General features: G+C 38.9%; 1 protein-coding gene across 7 annotated transcripts in view; it reads right to left on the bottom strand.

Annotated features, from left to right (window-relative positions):
* The window catches only part of MBD5 (methyl-CpG binding domain protein 5), a 159,653-nt gene that overhangs the window by 78,471 nt on the left and 53,622 nt on the right, over positions 1-27,560 (bottom strand). For all 7 annotated transcript variants that reach the window (XM_065671240.1, XM_065671239.1, XM_065671243.1 and 4 more), the window contains exon 2: positions 24,491-24,588. The gene's annotated coding sequence lies outside the window, so the exon portion shown is untranslated. The remainder of the gene's footprint in view (positions 1-24,490; positions 24,589-27,560) is intronic.

Consider the following 27,560-nt stretch of genomic DNA (forward strand, 5'->3'; position numbering starts at 1 on the left):
TCTGTAGTTGTCTCTACCTGAAACACAGTGCTATTTCAAAAGCTGTGTGTGGTCAGTAGTCCTGGATTATGACTTTTAACCTCTCCCGTATTTTGCAATGGATACAACCTGCAGAAGCAGAGTCTCCAAACCATATTTACAAATTGCCTAAAGGCGAATAACAAGTGTTATAGGCATTCTCTTTAAACCAATGTAAATAGACATGGACAAGGCACAAATACACGGCTCAACCACTCTGTCCTGCTCAGGTTCCCTGCTGACTCTCTGGCTGTTTGAGTGCTTCCCCATCGTTCTAGTGCTAGAACACTTCTTTCTTACGCAAGAACTAACTCAACCCATCAGAATGTATCCATTTTTATATTCTGATTCAAATTATTTTGTATTAAACGTATCTGTGTTGACACCAAGACTGTAAATTATTCCATTCCTCTGAGAACAGGGTGCAAGCAGCTGAAGCACCGTACAGATACTGGAATAAGTATACCAACAGCATAAGGAGCAGAAGAGAAGGATACCTGGACTTTAATATCCCGAGCTTCAAACTCATTAGGGAAGAAGTTTAATGCAGCACACACACTAACAGTTTATATTTCTGCTTCATGATACTGCATCATCACATAAGAAAGTGTCTTTCTTCTAAAAGTGACATTACACCATTGCTTAAAATTAAGTCATCCAAAAAGAAAACAACAAACTTCTAACTGTGTTATTTCTTATTCAAAACTTGTTGGCACCATTTTCCGTAACTGGCAAATCTCGATTATTCTCAACCCTCACACAGGCCAAATGCTGCCATGGTAGCTGACAGGAGGAAAACTCAGTGACTGGTGCCCAGAACAGACTCTTTGCATCAACTTTCTTCTGGTCTGCACTCGGGCTATAATCAATGGTGGAGGCAGAGGAACCTGTTTTCTCCTAAATCTGAAATATTATGTTGTCCATGGAAGTTTGTATAGAAAGGAATCGCCCCACACAGGTACACGAACATATCACATATAAAAGCTTTTTTTGTCGTTACTGCTCCGGTGTAAGATAACTGAACATTCTTAGAGAAGCTGGGAAAAAAAGCTTTTTAAGGGGGAAATAAAGCTAGTCAGAGACTAGCATTAACCCCTACTGAATGCAGTACCCACAGTTTTAACATGTTGAGCTTTACCTTTTGCTTATGCACTGGTGTGACCAAATTCATCACTGTACCACTCACACTTCCCATATTCTTTGCTTCTCTCATCCCTCTATGGGTATTAATATCCCAATAATATGATAACTAAAGTTATCTTACACACAGATTTCATTACCTAGTATCTCTGCAGCGCCTTACAAAGTGTTGAATTTTGTCACGTTGCAGAAAAGCCTAGGCAAGTGTACTACAGCAAGTATCCCCCCTGAAACTGGAAAAACTGAGAATGTTCAAAATTAATACACAGAGCAAAGGAATTTAATTTCATTACCCAGCATGTACCACGAAGGCTGCCTTCTTCACCATCGAGGAATACTCATCACCGCATTTCCTGTAAGCAATTCTTTCAAACTGACATTGCTACTAACTAGTACTACTAATTGTCCAATTCATTGCTGTATGGTATATCATTTATGGTAATTCATACCAGGATAGTAATTCACATCAGAATGGTATTTTAATAATCCCCTGACACAGCACTCCTGAAGCAGAATTCAGTTTCTGGAATTCTAATTCTATTCTTACTAAGGTTAATAGATGGTTTCCCACTGAGTTTAATACAATTCACATGGGATCATTATTGAGTCTATATTTATATAAAATGGCCTACTATTTGAATCTGTTTTATCATTTTAAAAATATCATAGAGAGCAAAATTCTCTAAACATTTAGCCTAGGATTGAACAATTTTTCAGAAAGCTTCAACAGATTTTATGAAGGCTGCTTTTAAGGTATTTCTAAGGACCACGGTACTACATCATCAAACATTGCTCTGATTTCAGAAACATGTAGCACCTGCTGCAAGTAGCAGTAAGGCCAAATGGACACGTGAAATACTATCAAGCTGCTTTAACGGCAAATGTACCGAAAGTCATTGCGGAAAAAAGTACCCATCCTCTTAAAAGGCTACTAAAACTCACTTCTTTGTTGCAAGGTTTTCTGAAGTGTTGTTGGGAGTTTGTGAAATGGCCACAGATGAGAAAAATGCCTCAGACAATAGTTAATATATAAACATATATAAGACCTCATGATGTCTTAATGAATTTACTAATTCGGAAGCTTTTATGGTAACCATGGACAATTATTGATAAATTAATCACATAATGTTCTGGTCACTGCTGTGATCATAAAAGTAAGTTTCTTGCTGCAAAATTCGACAGAGCTGAATTTTTCCTGAAACCCCACTCTGAACATCAGCCCTTACTGAAATACTAAAATATTAATATCTATATAATGTTTCATATAAATGCATAACATGTATATTATATAACATATACAAAATAAAAAAAAAAAAAACCTAATCCAAAAATCAAATAAAAAGGCACAGAGATCTGGCAAAAGAGGAAAACATAATTTTAACCTGACAGCTACTAAAGAAAACAAATAACTTTTTATCCATAGAAAAGTGATTTGACTGTAGCCTACAACTACAGTGCACAGAAACATCCTAAGGTCAATGAAAAAGCCTTTCATAAAAAGTGTAAAATCCGAACCGCTCTCAGAAAGGTTTCAGCAGCAGAACCTGCAGAACCTGCCAAAAAGGTTTGGCAGAACCTGCCAAAAGCTTTTCTGCTTCAGAATGAGAACACCATGCTAGACAGGGCAGGAAAACCATGCTCCCAAGCATATGGAAAGCCCACCAAATCCTGGGCTTCATCACCAGCAGTGTGACTAGCAGGTTGAAGGAGGTGATTCTTGCCATCTACTCCACTCTCATGAGACCCCACATGCGTTGCTGCATCAAGCTCTGGGGCCCTCAGCGTAAGAAAGATGTGGACCTGTTGGAGCAAGTCCAGAGGAGGCCACAGAGATGCTCTGAGGGCTGGAGCACCTCTCCTACAGAGACAGGCTGAGAAAGCTGGGGTTGTGCAGCCTGGAGAAAAGAAGGCTCCAGGGAGAACTTAGAGTGGTTGCAGTATCTAAAAAGGCCAGGAGGAAAGCTGGAGAGGGGCTTTTTACAAGGACACGCAGGGATAGAACAACAGGGAATGGCTTTCAACTGGCAGAGGGGATACTTAGATCAGATACCAGGAAGAAGCTCTTCCCTGTGAGGGTGGTGAGATGCTGGCACAAGTTCCTCAGGGCTTTGAGCAACCTGGTCTAGTGGAGGTGTTCTTGCCCATGGCGAGAAGGTTGGAACTAGATGGTCTTTAAGGTCCCTTTCAACCCAAATCATGCTGTGATTCTATGAAGAGATGTCTGGAGTACTCATCAAGCTTGATGGGTATACCTCAATTCCTCTAGTTTGTTCCTGTCAGAGGAGTAAAGCACAAATCCTCTTGCATGTCTCCCCTTCTGCCCCTCTGGAAGAAGCAGCTGTGATGCTTTCACGGCTTTTGCTGGAAAGCTGGTTCCTACAACTCTCACTCCTTCATCTTTTCCTCTGCTGACCACACGTTTGCTCTTGGATATAATTCTCCACAAGTATCAAGTAGACAGCCTGCACTTTGTACAGTCAGGAAACTTTCTCATCTCCTGCTAAGGTTCTCTTCTTAACATGGTAACACATCTCACCCTGACACCAGCTGAACTCTCTCTTGCTACTCATTCTCCATTTCTTTAGTATCTCTCAGTGGGGTCTTATCCAGGGAAAACCTGTCCCTCTGAATTTCCTCAGCCCTCACCAAGATTAGAGAAGCATAATAAGGAAAACACGCACCTTCCTCCAGGGAGGCTGTTGATGACATTAGAGCTAACTAGAGAGAGCTGCAGCTGGCGGAGAGTATCATTGATGGGTATGCTCACAGGCTGGTTTAAGCAAGTGATGGCTATGGAAGCATTTCTAGTTATAGAAGACTTTTTCAGTTAAAAGCCTAAAACCAGTCAAATACCTAAGCTGGTAGTCTGAGCAAAGAAAGAGTAAAGCAAGAATGAAGACAGTTTTCCTAATCCAGTGTCAGCTTCTTTCCAGGCTGACACTAAGGAACTCCAAAGAAGCAGTATGGACCTCAACAGTCCCACTGTCTTCCACGGCCAGAAGCACGTCCATGTTCCTTGTCTACTTTAAGGGCTCTCTTCCTAGAGGAAAGAACTAAGCCACGAGAGAATATTTCCAAGCAAATAACAAAGCAATCCACAACGTTGTCAGTTTCTTGACATCACAAAATTAGGATGACCAAACCCAAAGGATACTTCCTAAAGCAGGATGCCATCCTGCTGTATTCATTGAGCAGCGAGTCTCTAAGTACTAACGCTAAGAGTTTTAGGGAGGTAGCAGGTACGGCTGTCTTGGGACTTGAGAACAGCGGTGTTACCTACCACACCAAGCCAATCCTCATTTTCTGGCAGGCTGTCTCATTGCAACGATTTGTAATTAGAAAGAAAAAATAAATCCAGTGGTGATGACTGCAGTATTAGCTACAGCTGACATAGACAAAGTATTACATTAAACATCTCCTGCAGCAAGCTGATCATAAGAATCATCCAATAGCAATAAGTTAATTAGATTCTGATACCTAGTTCGATATCTTCAAGCATGTACTCAGCATTTGCAATACTGGAAGAGAGTCAGTGTAAAGTTATTGGGGAGGCAGTAAGAATCTTTGCTGCACAGTTCTTAATCACTGGGGGAAAAAAACAGAGTAATCCCAGACCATCACTTAAATGGCTACTGATATCTCTAGACTCAAAACCTATTTTTTAACTTTCTTTTCAATTTTCAGATCACTACAAGTAAAATGTTTTATATATTCAGATTTCTATTTTAATGCAGCTATTTGCAGTACAGAACTACACAGGCTCAAGAATAATGAGTGGACAGAGGCATGTAACTGGTTTATTAGTCTGATTTGCACACTTATTATGCACAACAGAAGTGATAACTTTGATTTTATAGAATTTCACATTAATTTTATTCTGAGCAATTCCCAATAAGAAAGAACAAGGCAGGTTACCAAGCTAAAAGTCAAAACTGCCAACATATGACAAAGTGCCAGCTAGTCAAATTGCAAAAGAAAAAACAGAGAAAATATCACATCATTAAAAACTTATAATACCTTTTCAGAAAAAACTTATTACACAGCATCTATATATATACTCTCTCTCTCTATATATATATACACACACATACATACACTATCCCTTTGGTTTACTGAGATAAATTAATAGCTTCTGGGGGAAGAGGATGAAAACAGAACTAGAAGGGAAGAATTGCCTTAGCAATAACCTCATGAAAACACACTCCTTCCCTTAGCAATTCCACAAACCTGGATGAAATTTTTTATCCCACGTCTGCTCTATGAACACTATTAGGCAAGAAAAAGAGCGGACAGTAAACCCAAGCATTTAAAGTTGTCAAGGTGCTTGACAGGACATCAACAATAGGAGTAGGTAAAAAACCAATTAAGTTAAACACACAAATATATGTCCAAGGATTGAAGACAAGTCATCACAACAACAAAAAATCCCTTAAGAAAAAAAAAAAAAAATCACAGATTTAACTCTTTTTTCTAAGTTTGTTATGTTCCAAAATCTACAGTGTAAATAAAAAATATAAAGTGCGTTATGTTTCTTGTTTCTAGAATGTTTTTCAGAAAGCAAGTCAATGAATAGCTGTATGAATGCTGTCCTACAGAGTTCCAGAAAAGTGTTTTCCTCCGTTAGAGCAGCTAACAAATGAATCTTGCTAGCTTCATTTTAGCCAGCTTTTCACATCAGCAGAGCACACAAAGAATCAAAGAAAAAGACTCTAAGTAACAGCTGACAAACAACTTGGTTACATGCAAGTTTAGTTTCACTTATTGCAAAACTTTAAGTGAATTTTCTCTACTACTGAAAAAAACACCTTTAAGCCAAAGAATCTTCTAATACACAATGCAAAAGACTGCCATTGTTTAAGGCCTGCAGTCATTAACAATAAGTTAAACACTCTTAATTACTTTGCAAGTTAATTTAATAATTAAAAGTATAATAGCAGCATAGTCTTGCAATTTTGTTTGAATTTAAAAAATGGTGAATTCTACACAGTGTCAGCTGGTGTAATTTAATGACTGGATTTTTCCTTCACAGAAGCCACAAGCTAAGTGTCCCAGTTCTTTCATTCTTAGCATGTTTTTAGACTATCTGGATTTAGGCATAATACAAGAGAAAGTTTCTGACCCCTAAAACTTTTATTGCCTCTTCTGTACTTGCAAACTTCTCTAATTCAAAGATACGTGGCTGGTAGGAAGGAGTTAATGGGAGAATCCACATGACAGAATTCATTTCTCAGAAAGAGACATTTGTTCAAGGAGAAAAACTTTAAACTCCTACTGAATTACATGAGACTGAAATTGATGGGATGATCAGATCCCCTGGCAACTACTAATCTAGTAGGTAAAATGATTTCTATTCAAACCAAGTGCTAAGATACTAATGGTGAGCTGAAGGCTAAGGACCAAAGCATATCGTCATCATAATGCAAACTTGCTTTAAATTTGACAGCTGTAAGAGTACACTTCCCAAATTTAGGGAAGCAGTGCTCAGTGGCCTTAGTATGAAATGTAAGAAACCAATACACGCCAAGTCCAGCCATTTAGACTGCCCGAGCTGCCAACTACCTGCACCTAAAACCATGCAGGAGCAGAGGGGTGAGAGAGCCCAGTATGGCAGATAGAACTTAAGGCATCTATGGTGTCCTAAATCGGGGGGTGTGTGTGTGTTATTACTTTTAATTTTTTTTAATTACCTGTTTATCAGGTAAACAGAAACTACAGATTTCTGGACATGTACTTCATGTGGAAACTTCTTCCTTACTTTACAACATGAAAGTAGATGCTTCTTAAGACAGCCTTCCTTCTATTTCAGTAGTTTTGAGCTCTAACTACTAAAAACTGATTCAAACCCAGCAGGTGCATGACTGACTTAAAAGTAACTGAATGGTTCCGCCACCTTCCAAAAGCATTCATGGCTGAAAGCAATTGCACACAAAAAGTTTTATTATGTTTTATAAATATCTTTCAGGGGATGGCAATATGTAGCTGTGCTAACAGAGAAATTGGCGGTCAGCTTTTCTGAATGTGTGAATGTGCAAACATGTGGCAAACACACCTAAACAAAAGCTGAGACCTAAAATAACCACATAGAATTCTACTTTCGCACTCACTTTGTGTTAACATGATCAAAAAGTGCGATGAACAGGACCTTCACTTGAGGACCAAAGACTTGCTGTCTCATCTTAGTGTATGAGGATGTCAAAAAAACACGGTCATACATAAAGACACAAAATTAAGATATTACCTAAAATGGCAACCTACACTAGTGCCTTAGGAAATGCCTATTTTAGCTGTTGCTCAATTTCAGTGAACAGATGGAAACATTTAAAGTCTGGGCAACAAGAATTATTTCTCAATAATTTTGTAATAACATCAAGGTAACCTGAAAACCAGATAAGAATGCCTGATTCTCAGTGACCTGAGATATGCACAACTTGATGTGCCTAATTCAACAACCCAATCATTAGCATACTCTTCTTGACATTCTGCATTAGCAGGTATGAATAACAGTGTTCAAAATCTTTCCTCAACTGCAGTAGCTACAGGTTTTTTTAGGGCTACGTTTTTGAATACTTCCAGTAGCATGTACCTCGTCAAAAATGTGAATGCTATAGAAAATGTCTCACCTTACACACAAACCCAGAGTTTCAGAGAAAACTGAGAAAGCAAGCCTGATGTACTTTTGAAAAAGCCAACAAAAGCGCTATTAAAATTAACCTCTGTTGTGTTGTTATGATGTGAAACACCTAACAAAGCCACGATACAAAATATGAACATTACTAAAACAGTCCTAACACTGTGTAAGTTCACATACTTAACAGTTAGCTGTTACTAAATGGAATGACCGAATTAGTAATTTTTAATTTCGGTTCCAAATAGTCAACACAAACCAGACAGAGTCTTCTGAATTATTTTTTGAACTATAAACATGTCCTCTGCTGAACTACCAACAATGTTATGTACCAGTGCTTTGCTACAATGTTCATCTACTCCAGGTAAAAAATGTATCCTAAAACATACATGAAACTGTAGTAAATGGAAACAGTCAAATAATTTGTAACTGCTGTAGGTCAGCCCAATTAAGCACACTATGATAAACACAGTAGGATTAAAAAAGTTTGTACTTCAGCACCTTAAAGTATTTCAGGTAGCAGATGAAAATGATCAGTATGAAACAAGATTTTTCTTTAGAGAGACTTACGGTTTATTCTTTCAAAGAAACCTTAAATACAGAAAATATGACTTCACTTGCACAGAAGTAATACTAGTAGAATCTAGTATTCCTCATATCATCATCAGGAACTATTGTTATAACCCATGTACCAAAATATTTTATTCAGTATCTCTTCCCACTTGATGTAACCAAGTCATTTTGTGGCAGTTAATTTGGCAGCACAGAATAAACTATCTTTTCTACTTCATCACTTTTATTCATTTACACAAACCCCACAGCAAACTCTGAATTTGTTGCAACCATACACTGAATAGCAGCCAGGGCTCTTGCAACACAGGTCCCAAAGCTGAAAATACAAACTTTATGTGCAAGTATTAAAGAGCACAAGTCTGTTGAAGCATTCAGATTTCACACTGGTCTTCTAAATTCTTCTCAAGCAAACACCACAGCTCTTTACTAATGGCAGACTGTTCAGCAGCTCTGTGTAAGTTTTGCTGATATGTTTGGTAGAAATGTTTTTTGGTAGCATATTTTCCAGACGCTATTTATGAGAAGACTAACACATAAAACTAATAAAAAGGAACAGAAGCTTATTTTAATCTCTGCTTTCAAATTTTTTGTGTCATCGGCAACAGACGATAACTTGGAACCTGTCAGGTATGCAACTAGGTATGAACAGGCACACCAAACAGTAGATCCAACACACCTTCACAGCAAAGATATGCCCTGACCAAAATGACTACAGGAACAGGCAGGGACTGTTACACTGTAAAGATGGTTTGAGGTATGGGAGTTTTGAGAAGCTAAAGTAAACTGAAAAGCTGAAGAGGTAGATTTTTAATTTTTAATTTTTAATTTCCCACTGTTAAAATAGTAGTGCTTTTAAAAATCTTAATCCATGAAGCTTTTTGGAACTACAGCAAAATAATTTAACATCCTTAGGCCACTATGGAGTTGAGGTCAGATGTACTGACATGTTTTACATGAATTTCGAATATCCCTAGCATTAAGTTTTTTGACATTCATGGAATCATCTCTGGTTAAGCTGAATAGCAATACATTACTACAGGTTGTATTTTAGCAACTGCAATACTGCAGGCTTAGCTAGGAATTCAGAATTTCAGGTATCTTGTATTATTGTAAAGGCACTATATGTACATTTACATACATTAGCTGTTATAATAGCAAAGTTATTCAGTGATTTACAAGCACAGCACTTAAGCACAACTATCAGCTTTGAAACCTATCAATCTGATTTTTTCTTTCTTCTTTTTAGCTGGCACTAGCACAAGTTCTGGCATGGACTCACATTTAAAGCCAGTGCTGATTGCCTGGACAGTTGATTTAAAATTGTCATGTTCCCTTTAACAGAGCAAGATTTACAAGAGGGCCATAAAGATTTCCTGTACTATTAACTGTTTGATTTCCAGCACCTCAGAGAAAGGCTCATCTTCTCTTTTCCCTATATATCAAAGCAACTCTTTCAAATCACTGAAAATTGTAACAGGACTTCCTAGAGGCAATGTGCCTCCTTTCCTCTTTATCCCATATACACTATAAGCATGGATATCCCAGGATTTCTCAATAGCAAAGCAAAACACTTCGCTCTGGGAGCTGGCCTGACAACCATCTACCTGCTCCTGCAATGGAAAGTATACAACATTTCAAAACTTCTTTCACTTCCCCAGCCTCCCTGGTCTGGCAGCTCAGAGCTCTCAGACCACTGCTCAGCCCTGAGCCTTTACAGCCACTAGCACCACGGAGCAAAGCTGATGCACCAAGAGAGCTGCGTGGGGAAGAGGTAGAATCACTATCCCGTGAGGGATGTAGAAGATGTGTATATGTGGTGCTTCATGACATGGTTTAATGGTGGATTTGGCAGTGCCAGGTTAACAGCTGCATTTGATCTTCAAGGTCTTTTCCAACCCAAATAATTCTGTGAGATGCTGATCAAATTTATGGCTGTGACTAAATAATCTGCATCCCTATCCAGCCAACAACTGAGGTGAAAAACAGTGATTTAAAAATGTTATTCATAGAAAATGATGGGAAAGATGGGCAAAAAAACAAGCACATGAAACTGAGAAAGAACTGTAAGCACTGTACAAACCTATGTCCCGTTGAACCCCAAGTGCCTGCTGCACCCAAGATACCTCTGCAGACAAATCCTGATCTTGATAATGAACTGTAAACACAGGATATAAAGAGTCACTCTACTCTTCCAGACCCTGAAGACATCTCTCCTTTGCTGCTCTCCGTGAAGATGGACAGCATTTCCAGCAGTTTCTTACCCGTCAGAGTACACAGAAAAACAAAGGACTGCACTGAGGACAAACAACCTGCTCTTTGCAGGTCTGTGCAAGCTCTGACACCTGATGCTGTTTTGCAGGGGCTATTTTTTTTTTTTTCTAATCATCAACTTACACATTCTCTATATTTCCCTTTTTTGTTTCAACAGGTAGTTATTATATTTTTGGATTTAATAAAGTGCCAGGGATTAACATAACTCTGGTCTTAGATTGCATTCTTCAGAAGGGACAAAAAAGAACAGGCATCTCATTTATTTCTGGTATCTTTTGTTTTAACAGCAATGCTAAACACATTCTTCCATTTTTTGCGCAAAAGGTGATATTGTTGTTAAGGTACATACAAAGTTACCAGATAGCTTTCTGGAATGTTATTTTATTTCAACAGAAACTTGTTAAGTGTAAACAGTTTACAAAATTAGGAAGCAGGATGAAATTATGAAAGCAACCAGAACTGACACCATATGACGTTAAGGTAAAATATTTTGTAAGCATTTCTCTAATATTATCAGATTTCTTTATGCTTCTTCAGAGGGACTCATTCCATCTCCCGCTCTCCCTGCTGCCAGCCCCATCTCCCTTAGCATAGGAAACAATTCTTCAAACTGCAGAAAACAAGCTGCAAGTCTACTAATTCTGACATAGTCACCAGGTAATTACCTTCCTTTAGCATCATGTATATTATGCAAAACTCACCAAGTGCCATTACTGCTGGGCAGGCATTACTCCTGCCGCCCATACGTGACACTTCTTTCTGCCCCTCTAATCATCCCACACACAACCTATGTGTACCCAACTGTTCAGGTACCCTACCTTTAATCGGTGAAGTTATTGGGTATTAAGCTTCTTTCTAGAAGCCTTCTTTGGAATGCTGCAAAACTGGTATTTTTTAAACAGCTAATGAGTACAAGTTTTCCCAAACTGATTTACTTGGTTTTACCTCCTCCTGGATACACAGTGATATATCATGAAATGGAAACATACAGTTTCTGTCAAAGGCATTGGCACAATCTGGGACTTGAAGCACTGAGAACCATTGTCCATGCCATGCAAGTGTTCATATAAAAGCACTAACTGTTGACATCCTATTATCATATGCTTTACTCACCACTACACCAGTGAAATATTCAAATAGTACTTCATACAGAATGGAAACCCCCTCCTGATGAGTCATCATGACTTTTCTTTTTTGGCACCAGTAGGGATCACAGCAAATTAATAGGCATGCAAGAAAGCTCTCTTCCTGCATCCCAAATCTCTAAAGCCATTTTTGGACTTGTATGCACGAACCATTGAAAGAACAATGGATGAAGAGACAGTCTGATTCCTGAAAAGGACTGGCCAAAGGCTTCAATCTTGTATTCCTGTCAAAATACATCCAAAGATATCGTATGTGAAATCTAGCAAAAGCTGTTAAAAATGAAATCAACCGAATGAGGTAGACAGTTAGTTCTACCATTCTTATGATGTAGTTACGAAACGTTAGAGGTGCAAAGCATATGGACCCTAGAGATCATCAACATCTGCATTTGAAATGACACTAAGATTATGCATTTGAGGCTGAGGCAACTGAAAATTATGTAAAGTTTAAGTTCTAATGTTCAAAGACTACCTTGAAGGTAGTAGCATGTATTTAGCTATTTTAGTATACCGTCTTTAAAAGCGTAGATTAGGTTTGGGGTTTTAGTGTACTCTTTTCCTTCCAAGTCTTGAAAGCATTAACAACATTCTCTGCTTTAAGCTTTCAGAAATACTTCTGTATTTTGTTTTACTGCCAGGCCTTTAACTGGAGTGGACAAGGCCAAGCTCAGGGTATGCTGCCTCCATAGGGTTGACTGGGACAGGAGAGAGGTAAGTCGAACCTACCTGAAAATTTGTGTTTTAAGTACCCAGGGGTAAAGGACTGTCTGCCCAGTCTTTAAGATCTCCTGTGGCAACTGCAAGGCCAGACGCCAATTTTTGCAGAGCTCCTCTTCGGCAGACACAGAAAAGGGAACTTAGAGGGGTACACAACAAATGTATACAACATAGATTCAGATAAATCTCAATGAATGAGAGATTACCTCACCATTTACATTTGTTGGCCAAACCCTGAATCTAGTAGTGTTTTAAACTTAAATCACCAAGTTGCTGTAGTTATGGAAAAATCTACTAAAAAAAATAATCCATGCTTATGTTCTCCAGAAAATCTTCACAAAAGAAACTCATTAGAAGTGTCTTCAATGCTCCCCCAAAATCTTTATTTTCTACCTTCTGTTAGAGCAAAAGCATCACGGAAATGAATGAGAGAGATGGCTTCAGCATTCGGACAGTGTTCCTTAATGTTGCCAATAAACAATTTTTAGATGGGACAAAATACTAGGTAAGTAAGAAAAAAATAAACTGATATGGAATCCCTAGTCTAAAGCTCGTATTCCAAAACATGCTGCAAAAATACCTAAATGTGTCCAATCCAGAAGAGCCAGGTATTTCGAACAAGATGCCTACCCAGAATGTAGCAACAAGACACATTTCAATCAACACAGCACTGTACTTCGCAAACATAACTGAAATGCTTTTTCAGTTCTACCACCTATTTCCATAGAGCCAGGACCTAACTCCCACTTAAGTAACTATATATGATTAATGCCTGTCCCCTTAAATTTGTCTGCTTTAAAAATCACCTTTTCATCATCACTGCATGACCACATTTAGTTCAATGCTGAAACATACAGTTCAATCCTAGATGCAGGCTTCGCAAATTTCTGTTTCTACCTATACAAATAATTTACTGTCATGTCAGTCTAGCAGATACTTTGTATCTTGTGATTTGGTTCCTGCACCTCCCCACAACCCTCTGCCCCTTTTCAGTAAATACACCCCATTATTTGAAATACCGTATGAACTTGAATCTAAGCTAAAACTTACTCTAAGGAACACAACCCTGCTAAGCCCAACATGTAAGGAAGAACTTAAAGCCCTTGCAGCCCCTCCTTCCCTCCCTTCCTGTTGGCTCACTTGCCAGCAAGTACGATTCCCAGGCTGAGGGGCTAAACTGGCTTTAGCTTCTTATATATACTTAGTTCTGGATTTAGGAATTGATCATGGTGGAGGAAGTCAGACACTTCTTTCCTTCCAGTCAAAAATGTAATCCACCTGACCCAAACCCAAAAGTCATTTACAGCTTTAGCTGCTCCTTCAGAAGGGCTCTGTGACAGGACAGACAAGAAGACCATGAGGTCACAGAGCACTGAGGGCTTCTGCAGAAGTCAGAACCCAGAGTGCATGCTCTAAATATACAGCAATGGAATTTTTCCCCATCACAGAATTTTGTGTTTAAGTATATATTGCTGTTGAGTCTGAAGAAGCAAAGGATCAGGGGGAACCTTATCACTCACTACAACTACCTGAAAGGATGATGGAGAGAGAAAGGAGCTGATCTCTTCTCCCAAGTAACTAGTGATAGGACAAGAGGTAATGGCCTGAAGCTGCTCTAGGGGAGGTTTAGATTGAATATGAGGAAAACTTTCTTCACTGAAAGAACAGGTATTGGAACAGGCTTCCCAGGGAAGTGGCAAAATCACTGTCCCTGGAAGTTCAAAAAAAACAGAGATGAGACCCTCAGTGATAAGGTTTAATGGTGGACTTGGCAGTCCTGGGGTAACGGTTGGACTTGGCGATCTTAAAGGTCTTTTTCCAACCTAGCTGATTCTGAGTCTCTATCTGGGGCAGCACTAGCCTTAATAAATGCTTTAGCATCCGAAGTATCTATAAATTCTACTTAAAATCTACCACATTGTTTCTAGCAGCAGCTTAGGGGATAAAACAAGTAAGACACGTCAGTAATGCTGCAAACTTTGCACGCTAGGTATCAACTTTATGCTAGAGAGCACAAGCAAAAGTACGCTAGGCTGCGTCTCTTAGCACACTGTATAGCACATCGTTCTCACATAAATGGCTTTCACAAACATTCCCCAATTGGCATGATTTTTTTCCTTTTTGCAAACAGTGCAAGAAAATGTGAAGGCACGTGTACAACTAAAGGAGTTGAAGAAAGTAAACCACTCTAGAAGAACAAGCAAGAATACAATTATGAAAGATTTAGTACGTATAAACAAAAGGAAATATTTAAGGCCTTCCACATGAAAGGTAAAGCAGTATTGATTTTATATAAAACGCAATTCCTTGCTATTATAAGTAATTACACATGCAAACACTTCTGGGTGATACAGTGAGCTCACTATCACTTCAGGGCTTTGAAGCAACATCATGTACCTTTTGAATAGACAAGGTTTAATTCAGGTTTTGAAAAAACTGACAGTCTGCATGCTGAAGGAAGCCAGACAAAAGTCACTGTGGTCTCTCCTGGCCCTTGGGTTTTTAAATTCCCTTACTCTCTTCTTAGATACCTAGAAAAAAACAGGACCTGTCTTGGGCAGGAAAGTAAAATAAGCAGGGTACAGCTAAAGACAGAGGACACAACTAAAGAATCTATGTCCATTTGAAGGCATCACTCCCATCTTCACTTGAAGATATGCTTTTACAACACCTATTTCTAGTTTGAAAACATTTTATCATCGATCAATTGCACTGCACTCTTTCACATAAGAAATATAATGTGGTGCATTAAGCATGTGTTTACAGAGTCTGCTTCACCAAGGCAGCAGGCGGCAGCTATGGAAAATGCAGCTTATCTCTCTTCATTCACCCTGCCTCCCAAATGAGCCCCATCCCATTTGGCGTGTAGTCTAGATGTCTGGACCTTGCTCCCTCAGTCTTTATCAGATTGTTTGCTACCCCCCTCCCTGGAGCTGCATCTGGACTGGTTAATTTGTAATTATAAACCGTCTTTTACTGTCTCAGATGAAATTTTAGTTTTGCATTCCTGTAGCACAAATCAAAACTATTCATAAAGAACACATAATTTCATATGTTTAGATGGGACAGTCATGATAATCTAATCTGAGGGCACTGAACCTCATTTGGAAACGTGTGTCGAACCATAGCACCTCTCCTACGGAGACAGGCTGAGAGAGCTGGGCTTGTTCAGCCTGGAAAAGAGAAGGCTCTGGGAAGGCCTTAGAGTGGCTGCCAGTACCTGAAGGGGCCAGGAAGAAACATGGAGAGTGGCTTTTTATAAGGACATGTAGGGACAGGACAAGGGAGAATGGCTTTCAACTGGCAGAGGGGGATACTTAGATATCAGGAAGAAGTTCTTTCCTGTAAGGGTGGTGAGATACAGTGGATATTTAACGTACTTATCTTCAGTTAAAATGGGAACAACTGGTTCATTTTGGAAGATGCACCAGTAAATCATCCTAAAGCATTGACCCATTTTGCTAACAAGAATCTAGAAATATCTTTCTTATGTCCTAGAAGGGTAAAAAAACCCCACTATTTTCCAAGATCTTTAGTGTCACCAAATTGAAATGTCAATAATCTGCTGTTCACATTGTGAACAGAAGGCTGCCTTATTTTTTTATTTTTATTATTTTAAGGAAAAGGGACTAAATAAAAATAGGTGTGTTTAGGGTGTACTCCCACCATCCTAAACAAGTAAGCAAAAATGCAGGTTTTTGGGTTTGGTTGTTTTGTTTGTTTTTTTTTTTTTTTTTTATTTTTATTTTTTCCCATTGGAAACAGCATATCTATTTTTCAGTTCTGAAATATATTTCAGCTTTTAGATCATGAACAGAATGGAATTTAAGAAGAAAAATGAAAATCATCATTTTTACGTATGTACTACTTCTGCATAATAATTCCCACTGAAAGGATACTACCAAGAAGTCTTAACGTACAAAGCAAACAGAAAAAAACAACTGAATTACAGAAGCGTGTTTGGTAGTAACCACCAAATTTTACACCACCATGCTGAGAAAGGTGCATGGCTCAGTTTTCACTCTGCTCAATTCTTTCTAAAATAAGATATTGTAAAATAACTGTTTTTACAAGATTGCAGGTATATAGTTAAGGTAAGAGGGCTATCCACAGTCTTAATACTATTCATTACAGATGGCAAACTCATCTAAATATTGGCAATGTCTTTAAGTGGCATGATCTAAATCAGCAATTTGCTAACTTGCTGCATTGGAATACACATTCTGCAGTTTCATAATACGAACGAATTTGCAGCGTGTTTTAAAGTGTCCCTTTGCAGGAACAACAGCACTTCCCTCTAGCATCACTGGTTCCAAATAATTCAAGGATCACAACCAATTTTAACAAATATTAACTTGCTCAAGACATGTGCATAATTTCTGTTGATACAACAGTTAAAGAGAGCTTACTAATAGTTTTACACTTTAAATGGTATTTTAACAGAATGGTATTTCAGGAAAATGACCTACTGACCAATCTTCTGCATAGACATATATACTATTATTTAAGTTAATGTTGAACTAATTATATTTTTCAGCTACTAGCAGTTATCCAATCTTTTGCAAGCCAACTGAAATACTAACATTAAACTTTCATCAGGTAAAGTTTTACTTTCTCCAGCTGTGAAATTTCATAGCACACAAGGTACTTGATAACTTTATCAAGGTTTCTTGAATATTTGGGATTTGTAAGTCAGACAACCCAAAATACAACAACAAATCCTCCCTCCCCCCGATCTTTATTCTGAGTTGCTTTTAACTAATTACAGAGCTGTTGTATGGTAACATACGCTGTATTTATCCACACTGGAAGACATCTCACTGTTTCACACCTACAGAATAGAAAAGCCAAGGACTTTGAATAATGCCAGTATCTATCTGTTGAATTTCCTTTCAGGCTATGTAATACTATTTCTTCTTCAAGAGATGAAATTGTGTTAAAAAAACCCCAACTGAAGCATATGTGTAATGGGTATATATTTAATTCTATACTCTGAGAATACAATATAAACTGAAAGCTACTCTATGAGAACTTCATTCAACACAATGAGTGTCTTCCAGTCAGAACACCTACATGCCACACTATTCCAGGCTGCCATTATGCCTACTGTCAGCTGTTCATTTGCCTACAGAATCTATCCTGTGAAAATGTCACTTGCTGTCACTCAAAGGCTTCAATTATGCTTGAGATAAAAAGAAAATTAAAGGGAAAAAAGATACATACCTGAACCAATATAAATGTCTACACTGGAAAATGTATAAAACTTCCTAACAAGAAGTAGTAGCATAAGCAAAAATACTGTGTTGGAATTATCTAGGTGAGGCTCAGCTATAATACATTAAAAATATACACTATATATATTATACAGCTTTTCCTTGTGTAACTTTTATTGAAGGTGCACCTGTGGCCAGGTTTCCTTCTCCATTCCCCATTGACTTTTTCAGGACAGCATTTAGCTACCTTCTCATAAACTACTATCAAATCATACATGAAATTCAACAATAAACATTTGCGTTTATGTATCAATAGTGTAAAAATGACAGCATTTTCTTTCTAACCTCCGCCAGTGGCTGGTTTGAATAACTGGTGCTGGTGATACTGACTAGCAGGTGCTTCTCGCAGATGCAGGTGTCCCCACAGCAAAGACCTGACCAAGTTGGCTTTTCTCCCTGTCTCTGTTTTCATTCCCTTGGCTCTGTGTTTAACTGTTTGCAATCATCCCCAGTTACACAAGAATTTGGTTCCCTATCCTATTCCCTACAGACTGGTGGGAAGAGACAAACTCTTGGCACTCCCACGGCTTTGCAAACAGCCCTGGTTTAAAGTTGGCACAGTCAGCTTGGATCACCAGCATTTACCAACATCTGATCTGGCCTGGTAGCACTGGCAGATGAACCAAAGCAGAGACATCTCTTTTTAGTATTTTCACTCCCCTTAACCATTAGATTTTAATCATGACTGTGGGCCTCCAAGAATGTTAATCTGTGGTGAGGTGAAAAGAAAACAAAATTAAATACCAAATTGAAAAAAAGTACCTCCACAACCTTTCAGGCCACCTTCATGTAAAGAAAAACGGTAATTTCTTAGGTTTTCATTAACAGCTAGATTTTAATTTTGCTACTTTTGAGCTTCTTTTTAGAGCACTGTTTTGGGTGGGGTTTTTCTTGTTTGGTTTTTTTTTTTTTTTTTCAGGAGGAATTCTGAAAATAAAAATCAAGGATCTGAATCTGGTTTGGTGTTACCACAGAAAAGAATAACACAATTTATCCTAGGTACTAAATTGTAACCACATTCCTCCATGAAATATTACGTGTAATTGACAAATAATAACAGCAGCTCTTTGCTGTTATTTTAAACCCGTAGCTTTTTAAGGAAAAACAAAGATGATGTGCCTTTTACTTCACAGAGATGTCTTGATACATGACAGGAAAACCTAAGGATAGATATTTGTAAAACTTCCTAGCATCATGGACTAAAATAACAAAGAACCCTCAAACTTTCTGGAGACATCCAGGTTGCTGTGACTGTATGAAGCAAACCCTTAGGCAACTAATTCAGAAGCCACGTGCATGTATGCCTAACTTCACTAAGAAAAATTATTTATTCAAAAAAGAGAAATTTTAAAGTTTTGCTATGATATTAATTTTAAAGAGAAATGCACTGGAGTATCAGGAATTCTTGCATTACTTCAACATTGAACTTTGAAATTACAATTAAACCACTGTGCTTATTAATTAGATATCAGTAAGAAAAGTGTTGGGAATATTTACTTTTGTTCAGGGTGACTGCTGTTCCAATTTTTCAAAATGGAAAGGCCCTTGTCATTTGCAATGTTTATTTACAGGATCTGCTTACAGAAAAACTCAAAACATCAGCCTGTATTTTATGTAAAAATTGTTTCAGAAGGACAAGCTGGAAAACAAATGGGGACCATCGGAAAAAAACCTTCTTGCTCTGGTGAAATAAGAAAAACTTGGCAGAAGAGATACAAAGTATCCTGCTAAGGCAGAGAACTACCTATTAAAACTATAATACTTAAAATGTACTCTCAAATTTAGCTTTGAAATGTACCTAAAATTAGTGATATTGTAGAACAACATTAGAGGAGAATTCCCCCCCCCAATACTTTCAATAATTTTTGTAGAAGGAACTTTAAAATTAATTACTAATTTTAAGAAGTTAGAATTAGTTTATATCTTGCATTAGAGAGAGTAACTTTGGATTTCAGAAAAAAACAACTCTTTCATATGAAAAGATAAGACAGAGACAGAAAACTGACTGTTCTCAGAAAAACATTAGGCTTCAGAAAAGACAATTGGGCTCCTTGGTTTTAATGACAATTGAGGAAAAATTGTTTGTCAATCCGGACTGCAGACGGCTTTAGGGAGAAAAATGATGCAACATAGACACTGTTCCTTCTCTGTCTTAGAATAACTACAATCAAAACATTAGTAATGACACAGTTCTAAGACAAACTATTTAGAGAAGCACGGTGCATGCACTGCCCAGTCATATGTTTCATACTTTAGTATAATTAAACAGCCTTATAAATTCTGAAGTTTGGATACTGAAAGGCCTGATTTTGTGCAGCAATACATCATGAGTCCCAGAATTACACAGTTCGGAAAGTTCTGAGACTATACAGCTTGCAGCTGGAGATGTCACAGGGGACTAAACATGTCTATCATCTTATTGCACAGAATAAAAATCTATCTATCTAGCTACTAGATTTTTCCATGTACTGTTAAAAAAGATAAACCACAACAAATAGATGTAAACATCACTTATACTTCTTAAGTCTGCATAACCAGTTTTCTATTTTATTAAGGCTGATAGATTTTGCACCCTTGCAGGTGATTAACAAGAAAAAATATTATGAGAACTTTTAATGTATCATTCCGGTTTCTTTTGCATGTTGAAATAAATACTACAAACCTCTAAGTGACATTTCAGTTCACAAATAAGAAAAATCCACAGCGTTCACACTCAAGCTCCTAAATGCATAATTAAAAATACCCATACATTCAAAACTCTTTTCTAATACACAATTTAAAGCTTTTTGAAATTTACAGTTTTGGGAACGCGAGATAGCAATGCACATCCACACCATAGCAAGGACACCATTTGGCAGATGGCTGATCCTGGCACTATGGCTGCATGCAACCTTCATAGCACACCACAGAGGCAGACTGCTCCTCTGTAGCACTTCAGTCATGCCCAAGTAGCTACAAGACTGTTGTAGTGAAGTTGACTTGCATCAGCTAACTCAAGAGTATGGGTAGAAAGATGTGCAACCTTCAATACCCATCTGTGCAGACACACCCTGAGAAAAAGGGATGCCAATCTGGGGCCAGAACAGAACTGCAATCCTAGAGTGTACTGAAATGAGGGAAGATAAGTACTGTGGGAGAATGGGTAATGAACTTGAAATAGAAAATGTCTGACATTAGAAATTACGTGGATGAGAGAGAATGGAAACAGAGATGCAGGACATAAGACATACAAGGAAAAGGTTAGGCAGAGAAGAGATTCAGAGCAGCCCTGCAGAGAAGGACTTGGGGGTGCTGGTTGATGAGAAACAACATGAGGTGGCTCCAGTGTGCACTTGCAACCCAGAAAGCCAACCGTATTCTGGGCTGCATCAAGAGGAGCATGATCAGCAGGTCGAAGGAGGTGATCCTGCCCCTTTCCTCTGCTCTCGTGAGACCTCACCTGGAGTATTGTGTGCAGTTCTGGTGTCCTCAACATAAAAAGGACATGGAACTGTTGGAACAAGTCCAGAGGAGGGCCACGAGGATGATCAGGGGACTGGAGCACCTCCCGTGTGAAAACAGGCTGAGAAAGTTGGGGCTGTTCAGCCTGGAGAAGAGAAGGCTGCGTGGAGACCTCAGAGCAGCCTTCCAGTATCTGAAGCAGGGGCTATAAGGATGCTTGGGAAGGACTGTCCATTAGGAACTATAGTGACAGGACAAGGGGTAATGGGCTAAAATTTAAACAGGGGAAGTTTAGGTTGGATATAAGGAAGAAGATCTTTACTGTGAGGGTGGCGAGGCACTGGAATGAGCTGCCCAAGTAAGCTGTGAGTGCTCCATCCCTGGCAGTGTTCAAGGCCAGGCTAGATGGAGTCTTGGGTGACATGGTTTAGTGTGAGGTGTCCCTGCCCATGGCAGGGGGGCTAGAAATAGATGATCTCAAGGTCCTTTTCAACCCTAACTATTGTATGATCCTATGAACTAGGACACAATTAAGACTGGCTGAATGTGAAACTGAGAACCAAAGAAGAATGAAATTGTGACTTTAAAAAAAGATGCCTATACCAACCATACTTTCAAATTCCTACTCTCTTCATGTAGGATCACTGATCTCACTTTTCTGACTTCAAAGAATCTTCATGGAGTGAGTACTCCAGTTCTGCAACTGATATAAAAAGTATACAAATCTCAGCAGCCCTTTAAAAGAGTGCAAGGAAAGCTCCTAGAACTGAAAATGTTTCTGCAAAATAACCTTGCCTTCAGAGATTGGATTTGTCAGATATTCTTAAGTGAAAACCTGTTGATAAAGGTACAGTAAAGCATGAAGGCCAAGCCCTAATTCTATCTGCAGAGCAAGGTCTCATGACTATATAGAGTATGGAAGATCTCGAATGACACACTGAACAATTAAAAATACTGGATAGCTGCATACTGATTAAATGTCATCTATTTAAGGATTTCCTTTTATGGAGAAAAATGGCATGTTATCATATAATTAAAGAATGCATGATAATGGTCAAGGTGCAAGCGGGTGAAGCAAGGACACTAAGGTTTTGAAGTATTAAGACTGCAAGCACAATAATATGTATTAAATACAAAAAGCTACTGCATTTAAAAATAGATCAAATGGAATAGAAACAATGTCTGCACATACCTATACAGCTGTGATATTTTTGTACTGGTAGACAGAGTAAAAAATAAAAGCTAAGATGCTGAGAGTGAGAGCTAAATGTTTTTTTTCTTTTCTCAGAAACATCCTTAGGCTTATCCACATGTATATATTAAAACATTAAGGAAATAACCAAACGTTAACTTTACAGAAAGAAATACTTTCCCTGCTCTAGTTTTTCACATACAAAAAATGTTTCTTCTTGACTCAAATGCAAGCTTTGATAATTATTCCCTCTAAACATTTGGCTTTCCTTTACCAAATGTCTCAGGCCCCCATTTTAGAACAAATAAAAACATATGCAAAAGTCTGTCCTTGAAGGAAACAGGAACACCAAAACAAACTCAGAAAAATTAACTTCAAGATGGCAGAGGTATAAATAACCTCTCTCAGCTCAGTAGCGTTCATCTTTTAAATGAAAAAGGTTTTCCCTTCTGGGGGTCAAAAAAAAAAAAAGGTGGGGGGGCGAGGGGAAAGAGAAATACCTTAATTTCTTTCTTAATTTGAGCTTTTCTCTAACAAACAGCTACTGTTCCCTTATTTTTGATCACGCAGGTCAATTACACATGCCTCACTTTTTAACTCTTTCCCATCTGCTGTTCTCTTACAGCAACATCTGGGAGCTGAGCAAACTTAGAATGACGCAAACCCAATGGCACCAGGGCTGCATTAGCCTCGATGCATCTGTCAGCATCCACTGCCTTTGGTGATACACAGGAGTAGAGGTTTAGTGCCCTTGCAGGTAAACTTGGGCTGAAAAAAACCTAAAAAGGAAAAAAGGGGTTTCATATGAAAACTCTGACTTCCGTAAAAAGATACTTGAAGGGGCAACGAAACAAAATGCATTGCAAACGCTGCATAAATGAAATACTTAATTTTTTAACACAGATGTGAGACAAATCTGACCCTGTGTGCCCCAGCCCTGATGCTCTATGCATGGTAGTGCATCCATGCACTAACTATGCAATTCCAGTAATTTTCTGTTCATATGGCTTGAAAAGAAACAGTTATAAAGGTATCCAAATAAGCCCTTTCCAAGCAGATCTGGGCTGCCTGGACATGCATAAAGAAAGAAAATGAGTTATGAATGCTGAACAGACTTTGTACCAAGTAGATGGGTTTTCACTGTGTTGCACCACACTGTGTTGCACTGTAGGTGAAAAGAACATCAACAGGGTCACAGCATCCTAACAACAAAGTAAATTTTATTCTTCAAATAAACAGCTAATAAAGAACTATTCAAAGATCAGATTTGGAAACTAAGTCGCTTATTCATTAACTTATTTATCCATTCAACTTCATTTTACATGCTTCACTTTGCAAAGTCTCAGGTGAAGTTGCTGTATTCAGAAGAGTGAAGTTGTACCTCATTTTGGACCTGTCTACTAAAACAAAGAAAAGCAAGTATGTAAATTTCTACTGAATTCAAGTGTCCCACTAGGAGTTCAATTATATTCTGATATTATGTCTTAATCGGTTTGCTCATAGATGAGCTGTACAGCTAACCAAAAATCTACTACCATATAATCATCACGAAATTTCAGATATTACCACACATTAAATTAACAACTGATAATGAGCGGGAATATTAGCTCTATTTCCATACCAGAAAAAATCCTTCCCACATTATCTAGTTTTTTATAATTAGTTTCAAAATAGAAAAAATAAAACAAAAAAAACCTCTCCTGAATACCTAACACGCATTTTGCTCAAAAATTCACACATTCAAAATAAACAGCACAAGTACACAGCACATTGGATTCGTGTCTCTAAAATTTAATTAAAAAGAAGCCACATTTCTAAACTTCTTACAGAAATTCCCAAAAGATTGACATTTTTTCCCTCTGTGGGAAATGAACTAAGGACTCACACTCTTGTAACTAACAATGAAGAAAAGAAATGGAGCTCTTCTAATTTAGCCGATTTTTCACATCAGTAGGATAAACAAATTTACTGAAAAAAGCTGAAACTTGAACTGTGTTCAAACTCCTAAACTTTAGCTGCTATTCAATTTTGGTTATTTTTGAGGCAAAAACATAATTTACTACTTACATAAAAATGCATAATAAAGATTATGTACCTTTGATGCCTGAAGGGAATGGATTTCAAAGATCTTGTCTGTAAGTGATATATTCTTCAATATTTATGCCTCCAATGACCACCATCGTCAACAAGGATCTGAAGAAAAACACAAAGTATACATAAGCCAGGGAAGTTCCAACTAGACAGAGGATTTTTTTTTTAAATATATATTTAATTAAGAAAGCACAAAGTAAAATTGTGCATTAATTACACTAATTTATTAGCTGCTGTTAAAAACAAATAGACAAGCACCAGAGCCATTACATGGGAAGGCATTTATCTAGTTGAGGCAATTACTTGGGATTAGTATATTTATGACTAAACATACCAAACTTGGGAAATTCACTGTTATCATATCAAAATAACAACGTTCATCATTCGCAGAGTTAAAGATGAGAAAAGACAAAAATACAAGTATTAAAATGTATTATGAACACTAATAGATTACAAAAAGTTAACTCCCCCCTAAACTTTGAAAAGACAACTGAGAATCATAGAATCATAGAATAGTCAGGGTTGGAAAGGACCTTAAGATCACTTAGTTCCTGCCATAGGCAGGGACACCTCACACTAAACCACGTCACCCAAGACTCCATCCAGCCTGGCCTTGAACACTGCCAGGGATGGAGCACTCACAGCTTACTTGGGCAGCCCATTCCAGTGCCTCACCACCCTTACAATAAAGATCTTCTTCCTTATATCCAGTCTAAACTTCCCCTGTTTATGTTTAAAACCATTGCCCTTGTCCTATCACTAAAGTCCCTTGATGAAGAGTTCCTCTCTGGCATCCCTATAGGCCCCCTTCAGATACTGGAAGGCAGCTACAAGCTCTCCACGCAGCCTTCTCTTCTCCAGGCTGAACAGCCCCAACTTTCTCAGCCTGTCTTCATACGGGAGGTGCTCCAGTCCCCTGATCATCCTCGTGGCCCTCCTCTGGACTTGTTCCAACAGTTCCATGTCCTTTTTATGTTGAGGACACCAGAACTGCACACAATACTCCAGGTGAGGTCTCACGAGAGCAGAGGAGAGGGGCAGGATCACCTCCTTCGACCTGCTGGTCACGCTCCTCTTGATGCAGCCCAGGATACGGTTGGCTTTCTGGGCTGCGAGCGCACACTGAAGCCGGCTCATGTTCATTTTCTCATCAACCAACACCCCCAAGTCCTTCTCTGCAGGGCTGCTTTGAATCTCTTCTCTGCCCACCCTGTAACTGTGCCTGGGATTCCCCCAACACAGGTGTAAGACCTTGCACTTGTCATGGTTAAACTTCATAACACTGGCATCAGCCCAGCTCACAAGTGTGTCACGGTCCCTCTGGATCGCATTCCTTCCCTCCAGCATATCAACCTGTCCTGGGTTCAGCAGTAGCAGTCATTTTTCTCCTTCTCAGTAGCTGGTGCAGTGCTGTGGTTTTGACTTTCAGCCTGGGAACAGCGCTGATAACACCGATGTTTTTAGTTGCTACTCAGTAATGTTTACTCTGACCAGGGACAGTCTGAGTCTCATGCTCTGCCAGGGAGGAGGGGAAGCTGGGAGGAAGCAGAGGTAGGACACCTGACCCAAACTAGCCAAAGAGGTATTCCATATCACAGCACCGTCATGGCCAGTATATTAACTGGGGGCAGTTACTCAGAAGGGCTTGATCACTGCTCAGGTCGTGCTGGGTATCCGTCGGTGGGTGGTGAGCCGTTGTATTCTCTCCCCTTATCATTATTATTATTGGTGGTAGCAGTAGTGGTTTGTGTTATACCTTAGTTACTGGACTGTTCTTATCTCAGCCCATGCGAGTTACACTCTTTTGATTCTCCTCCCCATCCCTCTGGGAGTCAGGGGGAGGAAGTGGGGGGGACTAAGTGAGCGGCTGCATGGTTCTGAGTTACTGGCTGGGCCATGACACAACCGAACCACACAGCTTGGTGTCATTGGCCAACTTGCTGAGGGCACCACTCAATCTCACTGTCCATGTCACCAAAGATGTTGAACAAGACCGGTTCCAACACAGATCCCTCGGGGACACCACTCGTTACTGGTCTCCAGCTGGACATTGAGCCATTGACCACAGCTGTTTGTGTGCGGTCATGCAGCCAGTTCTTTATCCACCGAGTGGTCCACCTATCAAATTGACGTCTCTCCAATTTAGAGAGAAGGATGTTGTGTGGGACAGTGTCGAACATTTTGCACAAGTCTAGGTAGCTTTAAGACAACACCCCTAAAAATGCCAGTTATGGTTTAAAAAACCCTAGCGTTCAAAGGATAACTGTAAAGTATTATTTATTAGTGCTGTTTTCATATTTCAGTACTGTAAATATGAAAAGATGAAGTAAAAAAAAAATTAGTATGCTTATGGTAAGGTCAGCATTGATGAACTGGTCTATGTATGTGCTTCCCTTGGAATCAACTCATGTAAAGATGCCTAACAGCAACTTTTGGGTTTTTTCACTTAAAGAGAAACTACCTGTCTACTATAACCGCGATAAAATTTCCATGGAGTAGCTGAAATTGCCAGGGACTTTTTTAGAACATCTGGTGTACTCCCCTTGCTCAAGCAGGGCAACCTAGAGCTGATGGCCCAGGCCTGTATCCAGTTGGACTCTGAGCATCTCCACAGCCTCTCTGTCAACCTGGTCCAGTGATCAGCCACCGTCCCAGTGAAAAGGCGTTTCCTGATATTCAGGATGTCCTGACATACTCTGCTCTGGAGAATGCTTCCTTAATGAAGGAACTTCAACCATAGCTGTGTGACATGAGTCAGAAAGTTTGTTAACAGGCTTAAGTCAGTATAATCAACTCTTCTATATGTGCTCAGTGGTCCTACCGGTACCTACACAACCTAACACATGCTGCAATGCTTTTGAAACCTTTCATCGAGGAACAGATGTAATTAACTAGAGGACTAATCAAATCAAGAAGATTTCATCTTGAAATGATTTTCTCCTCAGTTGATTCCACCTGATTTAGTATTTTGCAGATTATGGAGGAATACAACCCTGAGCAAAAGAAAACCTTCTGCTGAGTCCTGACAGTTGCAACCACAGCAGCAATCCAAGTGGGGTTAACACAAGCAACTA

The sequence above is a fragment of the Lathamus discolor genome, chromosome 3, assembly GCF_037157495.1.
Source record: "Lathamus discolor isolate bLatDis1 chromosome 3, bLatDis1.hap1, whole genome shotgun sequence".
Classification (NCBI taxonomy): domain Eukaryota; kingdom Metazoa; phylum Chordata; class Aves; order Psittaciformes; family Psittacidae; genus Lathamus; species Lathamus discolor.